At 40.5% G+C, this 14,627-nt stretch overlaps 1 long non-coding RNA gene across 1 annotated transcript; it reads right to left on the bottom strand.

The window, feature by feature from the left end:
• Nucleotides 1-8,888: 8,888 nt before the first annotated feature.
• Nucleotides 8,889-10,809, bottom strand: LOC148803289 (uncharacterized). Its single transcript, XR_016081450.1, has 4 exons — nt 10,601-10,809; nt 10,158-10,493; nt 9,981-10,036; nt 8,889-9,623 (listed from the first exon to the last, which is right to left on the bottom strand). It is a non-coding gene; the product is annotated as an uncharacterized LOC148803289 (long non-coding RNA).
• Nucleotides 10,810-14,627: the final 3,818 nt, after the last annotated feature.

Genomic DNA, 14,627 nt, shown 5'->3' with positions numbered 1-14,627 from the left:
CGCGCGTCGTCTTCAGTGAAGAAGATCGGCTCCTCCCCCCTTGGCCGCTTCGGGGGGTTTAACTCCTCTTTGGCAGTTTTGCGGGCTGATGATCGAGCTGCTGCCGAGGTGCAGCCCGCAACAATTGATCCCCCCACGATTACGTGGATGGTTCCTCGGACTGGTCGCTCGTCTGGAGGTTGTCTCTACAGTTGCTCCGCCTATCTGCTGGACTCAGGGGTTTCTTTATTCTGCCCCCCATATTGTACAAAATTTCTCAAATATCCGCGATGGATGCTCTTCTATCTCATTGCGGAGGTTATTACAATTTTCGGTACTGTGACCGTGATGTCTATGGAAACTACAGTACAAGTTCTTGTTCCTAACATTAGGATCGACCTTGAGCCGAGGTGGCCACTTTACATACGGGGCGTCCTTGATCACCATGAGTATCTCTGCCCGCTTTGTGTTGAGAGGTGTAAACACCCTTTCTGCTGCTGGAGCTCGGAAAGGCTGAATCGGGCTCGCCCCCCGGGCTTGATCATTCTTCTTCTTGTAGTCGTTAGGAGCCAGGGGTTCCGGTTCCCTCCTTTTTTCGGGGGCGTGCTCGCCCTTCTGGTTGATCTCTTCCTCTGTCCCTATGAACCGATCTGCCAGTTCGTGGAACTCAGTCACGGTCTTGGGTTGGTTGACAACCACGTGCCATCTAAACTCCTTGTGGGTGATGCCCCGCTTGGCCGTAGTGAGCCGAACCGCAGGGTCTAGGTCGGGTATCTGCAGGCAAGCGTCTTTAAACCGTTTGATATAGTTCCGGATGGATTCCCCATCTCTCTGAACTATGCTGAGGAGGCTTTTTGGGTCCTCGGGCATCTCTTGCTAGTGACGAAGTGGGAGGTGAAGATCTTCACGAACTGCACCCAGCTCCTTATTGAGCCCAACGAGAGGTTTCGGTACCAAGTGCGGGTCACCCCTTTGAACGTAGTAGAGAAGGCCACGCACTTGCAAGATTCGCTTGCCTTGGCCAGATGTATCTGGGACTGGAATGCGTCGACGTGGTCGTTGGGGTCGAACGACCCACCATATTTGTCCAACGGTGGGAGCTTGAAGTCTTTGGACATGGGGACCGCAAGGAGCTCCGGGGACAGAGGAGAGGGGACCGAGAGAAGTGAACGGTGGTGGTTCGGCGAGCCCGGCAACGTCTTCACTGCTTCTTGGCTGGCTCGGCGTTGGTGTTGCTGGCTTTTGTTTTGCCGAGCTCGATGGGCCCAGGGGGAGGTAGGGACGGCTGCTGGTAGCTGCGGACGGCCTGCATGGCCCGTATGCACTGCATCAGGACTTCAAGTCGGCCTTGGCCGGCCACCGGAGGGAGAATGGTGGGTTCGGTGAAGGTTGTCTCGACTACAAGGGGCAGCGAGACAGTTACGGGTGCCACCATTGCGGGCATGTTTAGGCTAGGAACCCCGTCTGCCGAGAGGGGGACGGTGAACTATCCGATGCATACGGTGGCCATTTGGAGCTGCTCCTTTGGGGCGTTCCTGCGTTCGGAGTTGCTAGAAGAAGCCATGAACGTTGGTGAGTAAGAAAGAAGTTTCGTAGAGGTTAGAGGGAGGCTTTTTGAAGCGTTTCCCACAGACGACGCCAAATGATGCTGCACGATTTGAGCACTCCTAGCTAGCTGTAACCTGGCTTCCGACTGGAACGAACGACACCTGAGAGGAAGGAGGAAGTGAAGGGTTCCCGGGGAGATATCCCGGTGGGAACACTCCGATGGCTAAGTTAGAACTGAAGGAAATCTCAAAGAGAGTAGAGAGTAAGAGTGCTCCAAGTGCTTAAGCTTCAATACCTTTTCTCTGTGTGGGTTCAGGTTCTTTTATGTTGGAGTCAAGTCATACCTGGCATAACCGCCCTCGCCCTTGCCATTACTGCCAGGGCAGGTGTGGCAGGCGCAGGTTGCCGCCACAAACTGCCATTGCCAGGTACAGGTCTGACAGACCTGTCATGCCCTCCAGAGGAGGCAAACAAAACGCCGCCTGCCAGGTGGAACGCCGCCTGGCGAGAGATCAAAGCCCTGCCACTGGGTTCGGTGGGTTCGGATGTCAAACAGGGCTCCCCACAGTTTACCGAGCTATCACGCATCGACTGTCTGGGGCAGGTTCGTCCCTGTACCAAGGTGCCAAGGTGCCTGCACTAGGGGGAGGGAGGATGATGCTGCCCCGAGGTGCGGTCATGACACTTAATCACGAGCCAGTGTGCTCTCCTTTCGGGAAGGGAGAGCTCCGGGCCCCTTAGGGGGAGCTCGGGCCCCTGGGAGAGCTCGGGACCTTCCATACTTGGTGGAAGTCAAAATTGGCTAGGCGTCGGTCCCCAGCGAGTTGCTTAACTCGCCAAGTGGCCAGCGTTGAACTCGGCGTGTTTCTCCCATCGAGTTGCGGTCATGTTGTCAGGCTGAGCTGTACACTGGGCCAGGTCATGTACACGTGTCCCCGGGCTACGAGGTCGGGGCAAATCGCCCTTCATCACACCCCAAAACCGCTTTTGGCCAAAATCCATTGATTTGGTCAATGAACCACTGACTTAGGCGGTTGAACCATCAACCTGGACAATGGTTTTTGGACGCTTTTTTGATTCTTTTTAATTTTTTGTCAGAACGGGTTGTTTGTTCTAACTAGATGGTCGGACTATTCAACCTAGGAACTGGACCCTAAAACGATTCCTTGTCCAGTCTGGTTTTAAAAACCTTGCTTATAACTTATACATATATAATAAATTTTAATCCACCTTGGATTTTATTCTAATTGGATGTTGGATTGGGTTTCTAACTTTTGGAGCCCATTAAGTCTAGGCTTAGGTTCAAATATTCTTACAATTTTTTTGGGTGCAAAAGAATGCTTTTCAAATATTCTTACAATTGCATTCGCAATGGTTGTAGTCTTTCTCTCCCTCTCTTTGACCTTGTTGGGTATATTTTAAATTTTAATGTTGTTAGGTATTTTAGAACTAAGGCTGAGTTTGGAAAGAGTACAAATGCAAATATGTACAGTGCAAATACATACAAAATACAAACTTTTGCACTCTACATATTTATATTTATACTCCTTCCAAACTCAGCCTAAGTTTTAAATAAAAAAAGAGTTTCAAATGCAATTTTAAGAGACCCATTACCTATTCTCTTTTGGGTATTAAATTGCGGTGGAATGATTAATTAACACAACTGTGGATATAACTGGAAAAACACATAAATCTTACAAATAGGTAACCCAAATTCTATGTCGCAAATTATTAGCTATATGTATACCAATACCATATATAGCATGTAGGCCCTAAAGGTTAAATAACACTAGGTATAAATGAGTTCAGTACATGCATGTAAGAAATGAATTACATAAAATTTCATTATTAGAAGGGGCAATTTTGTCCCATAATGTTTTGACATTTTTCCCTATGTAGGAAAGTTATTTGCCCATAGGGGTGGTTATCTATAGGATAGACATAAATGGAGATTTTCATGAGATATATGAGCTTGACTTGCGAAAAGCTCGATTAGACTCAATCTAAATGGAGCTTTGAGTTATTGAGCTCGAGCCTAATATATAGGCTCATTTACTAATTGAGCTTATATTATATATAACATTTATAATTTTATATAATCTTTTAAATGTATAATATTTTTTTATATGAAGCTTGGCTAATTTTCGAATTCAAGCCGAGCCAAGCTCGAACATATTAGTTTTCAGTTGAGCCGAATTCAAGTTCATGTTTTTAGTTTGAATCAAGCTTGAGCCTTATTTTTTCTACTAAGTCTAGGTCAAATAACCAAATATTTTGTTCGGCTTAGCTCAAATTCACCCCTACTTATTCACCTAGATACCTATGAGAAAAACATCATAGCACCCACAATAACCAAAGTGAACATAGAATTGTTGGTTCCCCCTTCCATTTTCCCAAAAAATGAACAAGGCCAAACTTTAAACTTATTATATGTATAAACATCCCTGCCATCATCATCTAGTCTGATCCGAACCAATGTTTTCAACCTGTTGGCTCAAACAGCCAAACCTATCATTCAGTCCTGATTTCAGACCTAGTTTTTCTTAAACCTGAGATTTGACAAAAAAAAAAAAAATTGTTGACTTGATCAAACCCATTTGACCCGATTATATGTATATACAAACTTCCAAAGGCCATAACTTTATGTTCGATATTTTGATTGGGGTGATCTTTATATCAATTTTGGGTGACTTTTCATGATTTCCATGCCCAAAGGAGCCAAAGGTGCTTTGCCCCATAATTTTTGGCCCCAAATCCCAAATTTTAACATTTTTATCAATAAAAATTTAAAAATTGAAATTAGAGATATAAATTAAACATAAAATATTACATATATATATGTATATATGTATTTATGCTTATATACATACATACATATATACATATTTATATACATACATACATACATACACACACACACACACACACACACACACACACACACACACATATATATATATATATATATATATATATATAATACATATATACATATATATATGTAATATATATATATATATATATATATATATATATTCCAATAACATAAAGTTCAACTAATTAAATCCATACTTAATAAATTAATAATTCCATAACATAAAAGCTTATACTCTTAAAATCTACCTACAAAAAATAGTGTTTTCATCTAGGTGGTGGTAAGAATTTAAACCATTTTCAGTCAAATGGGTCAATCCATGTTGCCACGATTAAATAACAAAATTCAAAAATAGATAATGAAAAAAGTTAGAAATTAAAAAAAAAAATTGAAACATTTTTAACATACATATTAAACAATAATAAGTATGATAAATAAGAAATGTTTTTATTAAGGATGGAAATGAAATATAAAATTTAAAACCAATTAGAAATAAAAATATTTTCATGTTCTCTCTCATTAAATCCTATATTTAAGATATACTTTTCTCAACATTAAATTCTTGTAATTAAATCCACAATATTAATTTTAATAGTATAAAAATAAATATTTTAAAAAGTAATTTGAAAACAAAAATATTTTCTTCCCTTCCGGTGGTGGGCAAGCAATTTGATCATTTGGGGTTAAATGAATTAATAAATAATGTCATAATTAAATAATAAAAAATTAAAATAAACAAGTATGAAATGTAAGAAGTATTTTTATTAATGATGAAAATGGAATGGCAAATTTAAAATCTACCTAGAAATGAAATGATGTCATAGTCAAATAATAAAATTTTTAAAAATAGAAACTACAAAGAATCACAAAAATAAAAAAAAAATTGGGGAAAAACTTGGGTGCATATCTAATGTTATATATTTATAAAAAATAAAATATTGGATACATCTCTAATATTGTGCATTCATTATATTGAACAAAAATAAGTATTATATATAAGAAATAATTTTATCAATGATGGAAATGTAATACAAAATTTAATGTCTACCTAGAAATCAAACTATTTTTCTTTTTAGATAGTGGTTAGTGGTTTGGGTCAAATGATATCATAGACAAACAAAAATTAACTGTAATAATTAAAAATTATATATAATGTACATGAAATATATAGTTTAAAGGGAGAATTATAGTCAAATCCAATTTGTATATTTAAAATTAGGTTGTAGGATGATCCAAAAACCAACAAAACCCTAAAAATCGATTCTACATTTCAAATTATAAAAACCCCATCATGTCATTGGAGGCTTATGTGGTTGTTGCCAATATGGGACTCTTAATCCATGTTGGATACAACAAAAAGCCTATACCGAAAATAGGTTTTCAGTTTCTCTCCTACTCCCTCTGTCTTTTGATCTCCTTCCCTTCTCTCTCACTCACAGTCATGTCTCGATTTGCCACTCCCTTTGTCTCTCCCACTCTCTCAGCTTTGGTCTATAGCCAAATTAAAACCTCTGTTTCTTTTCACCCCTCCTCTCTCTCTCTCATTTTTCTCCCTCACTCTTCCTTTCGATCAATATCCCATTCACCCTCAATCTCTATTGTTCTTCCATAGTCTTTCTCCTGCTCCTTCTCTCGTTCTTTTCTTTCTATTTTTCTTACAAACTTATACAATATTAATCAGGTCGTATAAAAGAACTAAAGGGACCAACCACTTGTACAATCAAATTATAAATTTCTATCAAGTTGGTGTAAATTTCACAACCAAAAGTTTCTTGTGAATTTTTATCAAATTGGTGTAATGATACCAAATTGATAAAAATTAGTATTAATCATCCCTTTTTTTATTTTTCTTACACACTTATACCACTTGTACAATCAAGTTATTTTCAAAGAAACCCATGATGTCATAATTGAATAATAAATATTTAAAAAAAGCACTAAAAATGAAAATTTACAAAATTTTGTTGAAAACATTTGAGAGCATTTCTAATGTTATATATTCATCATATTAAATTTAAAAATTTTTAAAATAAAAGCTATTTTTATTTATGATAGAAATGGAGTACAAATTTTAATAATAATAATAATAATAATAATAATAATAATAATAATAATAATAATAATAATAAGAACAATAATTGTTATTTACTACAAGAATTTAACTTTATTTTTAATCATATTGTTACTTTTGTTAATTTTCAATTTCTATCTTAATTATGATATATCTAAAATTCAATTAATTAATATATAGAAAAAATTTTCACGTGCAACGCATGTGCTTAATTACTAGTGTGTGTGTGTGTGTGTATATATTTATTTATTTTTTGCTTTTTATTATTAATCAGATGCATAAACACCTCATCCAAATATGTGATAATCAGATCGAATTGTGTAGTTTCAAGTATCATTGACAGGCCATTCTGCTTGGCTAGACTCATCTTTTTGTAGTGTTTTATCTGTTTGGTGTTTTATCTTTTTGGTGTTTCTTTTTTTAGTTCATTTATAAAAAAAATGTAAGATTTAAATAGATGGAACTGAATGAGGTGAAAAGTAATAGTTCAATTTATAATTTAATCCTTACAATTAAATAGGGACTAAATTCAAAAATGATTATTTTAGTCAATGTTTTAAAAATCGGACCAGATCGGACGACCGAACTGTTTGTATTGGGAACTGGTCAGGTCATTAGTTCCATTTTGGCCCTGAACCGCTATTTTACAAAAAACCGTTGAAATGGCCAAAGAACCACTGACTTGGATGGTTTAATCATTAAAATGTTTGACCATGTTAACAGTTCTTGAATTGCTTTCAAACTAATTCCAAATTGAGAAAAAAAAACTTAATTTCATATTGTCATAATCTTGTTCGATTATTCCCAATGGCCAAAATTAGTTAGGTTTTTAATTTTTCCATTTCGATTTTGAGTTTTCTAATTTCTATGATTCATCTTAAGTTATAACAACAAAAAATTGCAACTCCAATGAAGAAATTTAAAAATTGATGCAAGATATAAGAGATTAAACATCGATCTTATATTAAAAGTTGAGATACACCAATGAAGCAAGCCATCTGGGATTTGAGAGAGATTTAGAGAGATGCAAGAAGATGGCAAACGGTGTTGTAGTGGCAATGATGATGAACATGGAGATAGCCACCGGCGGTGGTTCCTTTTTCTTTTTCTTCTTCTCAGGGCAAAACGGTTCTACAACAACAAACGGTGAACATGGTGACAACCACCTCCAACAACGCTTCCTTCTCTTCTTCTTCTTCTTCTTTTTTCTCACTTCTCAACTTTAACCAACCACCTCCTTCTCAAAGCCTCACACTCCCCTCTCCTAATAATGTATATATGCGGTGGAGTTTAACATAATCCTAATCTAACGGTCAAGATAAAAAGTTACATTATATTTTGCATCTTAGTAGAAACCGAAAGCCAAAGCGGTTACATTTTTGGATCGGTTTTTAAAACCTTGATTTTAGTTAAAAGAAAGTTTCACAATTTTATTCATATTTTTAATAGTAGTGTAAATGTAAATTATAGATGTGTTCAATTTTTTCTATATATATATTTTTTTTGTACTTTTGTGTGTAAAAATAATTCTGATATATCATACTTACTTTTTGTTTAATATGATGAGTACATGATATTATACATGACTTCGTAGCGCGATCAATTTGATTTGGATGGTTGAATTTCTTAACCACCACTTGAATAAATAATGGTTTTGTTTTTGAGTCAATTTTAAAATATATGGATTTCTTCTGTTAAAAATATTGACATAAATCTAATTAGTAGCATTTATTAGTGAAAAATAACTTAAAAATATAAGATTTAATAAGAGAAAATTGGATTTAATACCTTAAGTATAAGACTTAATTAGTGGAGATTAAATGAAGTGGAAAATAATAATTGAATTTACACTTTCAACCTTTACAAATAGAGATCGATTAAATACACAAATATGAGCATTTTACTAGCCATTAAAACTAACATTAAAACTATAGTACAATGTTGGATACTATAATTCCCTCCATGTCTTTTCATTTGTTTGTTCTACTTTTTTGGAATAAGAATAATGGAAACAATGTACCATTTTTCACTGAGACCCTCGACAACCTATCAGAAGGTGCATCATATCTCACCTCTTTAGCCTTCTTTCCCCCTCCTTTGAAACACAACTCCATAACACTGGTTTAGAATACATAGAAACACGTGTATATTTTTCTTAATCTGGCCACTAGGGAAGCTTGCTATATGATCTCCCATGTGGAAGAATCATGCATGTAATACAGACCTATCATTGGATTAGGGATGTTCTGTATCAACACCTCCTCCCCGAACTCCACATCAGCCTTATAGACTACCTTGTACTAGAATTCTTCCTATCTTAAGCAAGCCATTCAACTTTGTAATATTTTAATTTAGGATATACTCCTAAGGAAGAATTTTTATGCATAAATAGAATAATATTATTGTCAGAAAAAATAATAGAAGGCTACAAGATAGATTATGCCAACACCCTAAAGTTAGATTAGGAAGCCAACCTCCCTTCCCTACAACATACCCCTTGCTATATTTATAACAAAAAATTCTCTTGCTTCCAAGTTCCAATGGGTGGACCCCATTACATTTGATCCATTTTGCCCCTTCTCTTGGTAGAACATGTGGCATATCATTTTTTGTTTTCCTTATCCACTTGAAAGTGGTTCTCAGCTCCCTTGCAAGACATGCTACTTCTCTCATAGTGTGCCTATTAGCATCAAGGTCCTTGGCTATTTAGCTCCCTTTCTCAGGCCTATAACACTAAGAAAAGGTTTATTTTGGCTACATGGGAAAGCATTTTAAGCTGAAATTCTCCCCATAGAGTGTCTAGAGGCCCTGTTGAGCTCCCAACCAAATTTCCACATGGAAGGTTTGTGGTTTGTTTGGACTCCGAGTAAATCTGGTAAGAAAAGTCATATTGCTTTGTTATTTTTGCTTTGAAAAACAAAATCATACATATTGGCAAACACCCACAAAATAAATACATAATACATTGACTCTTGGTTTTCCTCTAGGAAATGTAACCATTAACGGTTTTACATCATCTTCCAGCATTATAGCAAACTCTAAACCTTCAGACTACATCTCATATACATGCATTGTGACTTGTGTATATTCTTCTTTCCATGTTTCCATTTGACATTGCACAAGGAAGGGTTGGTGGAGAAAAAGGAGGAACTGTTTATGTAAAAGGAAATGGAGAGAAATTATATTCTGTTGAAGAAAAAACAGCATAAAAACAAATTACCATTCCAATTCGTATACCAAATAAGAGAGAAGTCAGGTACTAGTGCTGTCACTAGAGCTCCAACAAGATAGAGGAGAGCGGACAGCATATCCACTCTCAAATTTTAGCAAGTAAAATTTACAATGCATGCTCCAAAAGTTGAGAATGCAAAACCTAGAAAGTCAGCAATAGTAAAAGCAGGAAAACAAATATATACTCAGAAAGGAATTGAACCATACACTAATGCATGTTCATCATGTGAATGTCAAGCAATTGTCCAATTTCCACTGAAGACAAGTTGTACGTACCGTGTGATCCCACTTAATGTGGATGACTGCCAAAAGAGAACTTGGAGGCATTGCATCTGTATAATTTGAATTGCCACCAAAACCCTAAGATGGTTAGATCAATTGGTTACAGAAAATACATGACATAAACTTTCCATTTGATAAACACGAAGAGAGAATGCAGCTATTCATACTCACCTATGAATACCGATGTCGTTATCTGGTTGTCTATCTGGTGGTGAGAAAGCCAAGATAGAGTTCGTTCTTTGCTTGCCGGTCCGGTTGTGGCTGTGTCGTCTGGTGGTGAGAAAGTTGAATGTGGTTGTTGTCCGGTTGTGAGAAAATCCAGACCAAGGTCATTCTCAGGATGTGAGAGAGAGTGACCTTAACTCATTTTTGGCGCCACTCTTATTAGCGGCTGCCAGCCTTTAGTTACTTCTTCAACTGTCGCTGTAAATGTATATTTTTTTTTTTTTTTTGTAGCGGAAGAAGGAGAGGAACAATAATACTCCACTGTTTCTGAATAGTAAAACCCTAGAGCAGAATAAACATAACCATAAAGCATATTCCAAATGACCAACATCCCTGAAGCGGATACTCAAAACAACCCCAAAGAAGAACAAGGCGAGACAGGCAAATACCTGACTACAGAGGCCAAGACTAGCTACGAAATCCCTTGCGACCTTGGCAAGCTTCAAACTTCTCTCAACAGATGAACAAACCCATGGATTCCTCGGCAAGACAACAATTTAACGTGAGCAACGGGTTCGAGATCACAGAGGAACATCGACGTTCCTCTCTTCCACCTCTTCGGTTGTAGCGGTCAGGTTTGAACTTTTCGACATGTTATCAGGCTCGCTTTACGTCTGTTGTAAGAAAAGACTTGCGGATGAAGCAATGCTTGGTAGAGGTTTGAGAGAGGGGTAAGTTAGATTAGATAACAATCTTTTTTAGACAAAACCATAAGTTTCCAAAGAGAAGTGGCTTGATTTGCTACTTTAAGGTTAATCATGATTTTGTAAGTCAAGATCTTGTTATAGAATGTCTTCAAACAAATTAAATAATTTGTAAATTCAAACACATCATTATACCCTCACCATCTATATCCAATCAAGCATTATATTAGAACGCCATTATTTTTCCTTGGTCTCCATGAAGTGGATTTAATTTCACACAATCCATTAAATATAAAAAACCGAAAAATTGAAGGATCGAACCAGTCACAAACTAAAACCAATCAACCGGTTAACTGATGGTACTGGTTCGGCTTTGGTTTGGAGTATTGTAAAAACTAGTAACACTGATTCAGTTTCAAAAAGTGCCCATGGTTCGGTTAATCAAACTGTGTACACCCATACAGCTTACTACAGTAGCCTTCTCAAGCTGACATGACCCACATTACACCTCTATTATAATCAACAACAACTTGTTTTAATTGTGTACATGTTCAAGAAGATGAGATAAATGGTGTGCACCACATTTAACAATGGTTCCATTATTGTAGACCAATAGTTTAGCCTTTGGTGTGGGGTGGAAAGCTCAAATTTAGCTCTTTCATACTATTCCATTCCAAGTGTGTTGTTGTTGTATTTGTATAATTGTATTATCTCTCTAGTATTTTCTTTTACTTACTGAAGTGGTTAATTTTGTGTCAAGTTTATACCAACCTCTTAAAGCATTGAGAAACAACTATAAGAGTATAAGATTGCTTCACCTGAGCAAGAAGTTTGAACATAGCAGGTTTTGAAGAAATGTAAAGCTTGGGTAGGATCACTTATTTGGGTGACAATAAACATACAAAAGCAAAAAAGACAATTATAACTGATGAAGGGAAATTTGGCCCGACCTCGCGATCGTCCGACACGTGGCAAAGGCAAGCAGCTCGGGACAGTAGAGCACCCAAAGCGAACATCGGAAGCAAGTCTAAACTCACTACCGAGCCTGAACTCCAGACCGCTGTACTTAGTCCGAGCTCCTTGTTAAGAGCGAGCTCCCTGTCAAAGGTCCGAGCTCCCTAAAACCCGAGCTCCCTAAGTTCGATCTCGGTACTAGGAGCCCGAGCTCCCTGATTAAGAGTGAGCTCCCTGTCAAGGGTCCGAGCTCCCCAAGAACCCGAGCTCCCTAAAAACCGAGCTCCCTATTAAGAACAAACTCCCTACTGGGAGTCCGAGCTCGCTATTAAGAGCGAGCTCCCTACCGAGAACCCGAGCTCCCTGCAAGGAGCACGAACTATACTGGGCCCCAAGCCTCACAAAGCTGACCCGAGCTGACCCGTGACAGCTCGGAACACTCCAAACCGAACTCAAGGCACCTCGCTCGCCACTCCAACACTTCACTTCCAAAGCACCAGGCCAGGCAAACGTACCTGACACCAAGGACGTCTTTATCCAAGGGCGACGTACCTGACTGATTTTGGATCTGACGCCTGACAGCCGCATTTCAAACGGCTTCCTGCCACCGCCACCTGCAACCGTCGTCACTAGCCGCAGAGACGGCTCCGACAAAAGGAACAGTGGCGGTGCTGTCCGACCAGAGGAAATGACACCCGAACTGGTAGGAGTTCAGAAGTAATCATGCCCGACCTGACGGAGGCCTGGAAGTGAGTGCACGAGGTGGTTATAAAAGGCTTCTACCCCCCCAGGGACGAGGTATGCTAACTTTCGCGCTATCTGGTTATTCTTGCCTTTGAAGGACTCTAACTTGAGCTTCGGAGCCCTTACGCCGGGTTCTCCCCGGAGCTTCTCTTCTCCTCCCGTTTCAGGTCCCTGTTACTCAGTTCAGAGGCAAGATCTTCGACAGCTAAGACCGGCCAGATTGTGCATCATCAATTGGCGCCGTCTGTGGGAACGCTTCAAAAAGCCTCCCTCCAAAACTTTCATACCCTTTCCTTCTTCTCTGAAAAACTCATTACTCATGGCCTCATCTAGCAACGCCGGACGTGGCACAGAGACAAACACCACCGGGGAACAGCTCCAAGTTCCCGTGGTGTGTGTTGGGCAGTTCACCATCCCCCTCACGGTGGATGGAATCCCCAATCTGACTACGCCACAAGCAGTGGCACCTGTAAGCCTACCTTCCGCAAGCATCCCCTTCCCTCTTCCCATCGAGACTACCTTCACTGAACCAACCGCCGTCCCCCTGATAGCTAGCCAAAATCGGTTGGACGACTTAATGCAATGCATGCGGGTTGCACAACCTCTCCCAAAATCAGTTCCAGCAACACCAGCTTCACTAGCACCAAGTGTTGCACAACCTCTCCCAATACCACTATCAGCAGCAGTTTCCCCAACTGACACCGAACCAACCACTACTTCCACCTCGCCACCCTGCCCCGAAGCCAGTAAAGGCCTCTCCGCAGGATGGGTGCCTCCACCAAGGAAAGGCCTCCAGGCCCCAGAATCCCCCAAACAGCCAGGCATCGTCCCCAGGCCGGAGAGAAAGAAAAGTCATCCCCACCTCGCGGCTCGCAGGTGGATCAGGAACCTCGCCCGCGAGGTCGGCACCTCGGGTCTCCAAACCGGAGTCCCCACTGGTGGGAAACCGATTCGGCGCACTGGCAGCAACGGACTACCAGCACTCCGAGCCCATCGAGCTCGGCAACACGGAGGCCAGCAGCGCCAGCACAAGGCCCACTCAGCAGCGAAGACGCCGTCGAAGTCGACGAACCGCCACCCGCGTCTTATCCGAGCTTAGAGGCAAAGGCGAGACGAGCTCGGACGAGGTAGGAGTCGCCCTGATTCTCTCAGTTCCTTCCCCCCTCGCCTCAGAACTCCTGGCAGTCCCCTTGCCTAGAGATTTCAAGCTCCCGCCCCTAGACAAGTACGACGGATCCTTCGACCCCAACGACCACATGGACGCTTTCCAGTCCCAAATGCACCTCGCCAGGGCCAGTGAATCATGCATGTGCGTGGCCTTCATCACCACCCTCAAGGGGGTAGCCCGCACTTGGTACAGGAACCTGGCCCCCGGATCAATAAAGTGTTGGGCTCAGTTCGTGCAGGTCTTCACTGCACACTTTGTCACCAGCAAACGGTGCCCCAGAGCAGAGGAAAGCATCTTCGGAGTAGTCCAAAGGGAAGGAGAACCCATACGGGGCTACATCAAACGATTCAACGAGGCATGCTTACAGATACCTCGGTTAGACCCCGCAGTGCAGCTCGCCGTAGCAAAAAGAGGGGTGACGCACAAGGAGTTCAAGTGACACATGGTAGCTAACCAGCCCGCGACCGTGGCCGAGTTCCTCAAGCTCGCGGACAAGTTCATGAGGACAGAGGAGGAAATCAACCAAAGAACCGAGGGCGGAAACGAGAAAAGAAAGAGGGACGGCGAGCCCTCTAGCTCGGCCGACCGAAAAAACCCGGCCCGGGACAAAAAACCGAACCAGTCGTTCCGAGCTCCCCTGCCAGCTCGGACGGATTACACGCCACTGAACACGAGGCGGACCAAGATCCTAATGATGATCAAGGACGCCCCCTTCGTGAAATGGCCACCTCGCCTAAAGGGAAATCCGAACGAAAGGAACAAAAATTTGTATTGTAGTTTCCATAGGGACCACGGTCATAGTACCGAGCAATGTAATAACCTCCGAGACGAGATAGAGGGGCTCATCCGTCGCGGATACTTAAGAAACTTTGTACAACACAACAATAATAGCAATAAAGCGGATCA

Source organism: Nelumbo nucifera, chromosome 1, assembly GCF_055504915.1.
Source record: "Nelumbo nucifera cultivar China Antique chromosome 1, China Antique-T2T, whole genome shotgun sequence".
In the NCBI taxonomy this organism is placed as follows: domain Eukaryota; kingdom Viridiplantae; phylum Streptophyta; class Magnoliopsida; order Proteales; family Nelumbonaceae; genus Nelumbo; species Nelumbo nucifera.
This window is presented reverse-complemented; position numbering and strand designations above follow the sequence as displayed.